This window comes from Myotis lucifugus, unplaced genomic scaffold (genome assembly GCF_000147115.1).
Source record: "Myotis lucifugus unplaced genomic scaffold, Myoluc2.0 scaffold_448, whole genome shotgun sequence".
NCBI lineage: Eukaryota > Metazoa > Chordata > Mammalia > Chiroptera > Vespertilionidae > Myotis > Myotis lucifugus.
The window spans coordinates 103,228-105,949 of record NW_005871496.1 but is presented as its reverse complement, the minus strand read 5'-3'; positions in this window follow the sequence as shown (position 1 = coordinate 105,949).

Sequence of the window (2,722 nt, the reverse complement as noted above, 5' to 3'; positions counted from 1 at the left end):
GCAGAGGGTTCTGACCTGTTTTATATTGTCCCCGGGGCAGTGGGTGCCGAGGATCTGGTGACCTGGGCAAAGGTTACCTGCTGACCAGTCTAGACCAGGGCCTCAGGCAGGGTGGCCAGATGCAGCCAGGCCTGCTGGGAGGGTTGGGAAATCTCTAGAAGGCTGTGGGTGCCCATGCCACTCTCCTGGTACCCCTATAGCCCAGATAGGTTCAGGAACTGGGGGTGTATGAGTCTGGAAAGACCCCATTCCTTCCTAGCAGCCTGGCTCCTCTGGAAGAGGCTAGTGAGAGCAGAGGGGCTTTGGGACAAGCCAGGGGCCTCTGGGCCCACCTTTGCCCTTCACACTCGGTCCCTCCCTTCCCCGCCCCTAAGCCCTGATAACAGCCCGGACTGGGGGTGGGGGGTGGGGGTGAGAGGGCAATGGGCTTGGGAACAACTCAGAGCATTGGGCTGCGGTGTCTGGAGGGGGTCGCAGAGGCCTGGGTGAGGCTCGTGTGTGGAGGTGACACGGTTGAGTTTACACAGCCCCCTCCCCGGCATCTCCGACTCTGGCTTCAATCCCAGTGCTGCTTACCCAGAAGCCTCCCTGTGCTGGCCCAGGGCAGGGGGTGGTGGGAGGAGGGCCAAGGCCACTCTGGCCTCTGAGCCCAAGGCCTTTGTCCCACCCCGCCTCCCCGCTCCTCCCCTTGCTCTCTAGACCCACTGATAACATTCCCGGGAGAGTAGCAGGGCTCCTGGCTGGGCCCTCCCCACTGGGATCAATTCCAGTGCCGAGCACCTCTCACCACAGGTTCCTCAGCTTGGAAACGGCAGCACTGGCTGCTGGGCACCTGGCGGAAAGCAAGGCTGGAGGAGGCCGTCTGGTGGGCGGAGGGCACCGAGACGCTCTGCAGGGTCCGCTGTCTGTCCTGGAGACAGGCGGGCTGGGGGCAGTGTCCCCAGGGCCCACCGCGGGAGCCATGGCCTGGATGGCAAGATCAGGGGACTTTGAGTTCTAGCTGCTAAGACTTTGGAGCCAAGAAATCCTAGGTCTCAATGATGCCTCTGGCATTTACTCATATGGCCCCGGACCAGAGGTCTAACATTTCAGAGCCTCAATTTCCTCCTCTGTAAAATGGGGAGAGAACACTGATATGCCAGCGCTCCAGTGAAGAGCACAGGAGAGGTACAAAGTACTGACCCACGCAGGGGGCTCCTTAATCTCTCTCCCCTCCTCCCAGCGCGTTGCCCTTCCCCTGACACCACATCCAGAGGCAGGGCTGCTTCCGATGGAGAGACTGGGCTTTTGGCAGGCAGCCGTCCCATCAGGAAGAAGTAACCAGCCCCACAGTGTGAAATCAGAGCCTGGGAAAATGGCCTGGCCCTACCCGCAAAATTCTTTACTCGTGGCTGAGGCTCAAAATTTTTCTATTAGACACTCATTCCTATGGCTTAGACCTTGTTTTCTGTCAAAATTTAATTATTCAGATTCCCATGTAGTAGACAAGATTAACGCCATTTTATAGGTAAGAAACCGAAAGGGACGGAGATGGACCCAGGAGCACAGCCTCTCAGCAGCACTGGGAAACACAACCCAGGTCTTCAAACACCCACGCTGGCACCAAACAGCGTGGAGAGATGAGCGCCTGGAGGTGTATCAGTCACTCATGCCTCAATTCATTGCAGGTCTCTTTCTGAGCACAGATTTTGCTGATGGAGTTGGGGGTGGGGGGTAGGAGAAAGGTGATTAGAAGGTCACTGAGCCCTAGCCGGTTTGGCTCAGTGGATAGAGCATCAGTCCCTGGACTGAAGGATCCCAGGTTTGATTCCAGTCAAGGGCACGTACCTGGGTTGCAGGCTTGATCCCCAGCCCTGGTCAGGGCACGTGCAGGAGGCAACCAATCCATGTGTCTCTCTCACATCAATGTTTCTCTCTCTGTCTCTCCCCCTCCCTTCCACTCTCTCTAAAAATAAAATAAGTCAATGGAAAAATATCCTCAGGTGAGAATTAACAAAACAACAACAACAACAAAGGTTTGGGCACTGGGGAAGCAGCAGGCAATTTTGCCCGCCTCCCTCTTCTGCTCTGACCTATTCCTCATCCCAAGAGCGAGAGCCACAGCAGAAACCAGAGTCCAGGCGGGGCTGAGGCACAGCACCTCCGCCCAGGGTGTGCTGGGTGGGATGGCTGCATCCCTCAGCCCTGCTTCCTCCCTCTCCACCTCCACGTGAGGGGTGTGAGGAGTCTGTTCTCTGTCCTGCATGGCAGTGCCCGCTGAGCCCAGGCAGGTGAGAAGCTGCAGGCAGAGCGGCCCAGCAGGTGGTGCTGAGCTGGTCACCGCATGCCCTGACCCCCGGGACCCATCTCCTCCTAAGGGCTTGGTACCTGTGAGCGCTTGTGCCCGCCTAGCAGCTCTGAGCCTGGGTCTCTGTAGGGAAGGGGCTGTCTCGGTGGGCAGGGCAGGGTCCTATTAGGCCCCGCTCTCCTTTTCCCTCTCCCTCCTTCCTACCTGACTCCCCTGGATTAAAGAGATTACTTTAGCCTACAGACCAGCTCTGGGGAGTACCCAGGGTGCGTGTGTGTGTGTGTGTGTGTGTGTGTGTGTGTGTGGTGTGTGTGGTGGGGGCCAGGGAGGAGTGTTGGGCTGACTCTCTCTGCTTCCACTTGTGTCCAGGCGCCCCCGTGATCCTATTCCTGCCACTAGGCTGGCCTGGCAGCCTTGATTCCGCCTGCCAGCAGC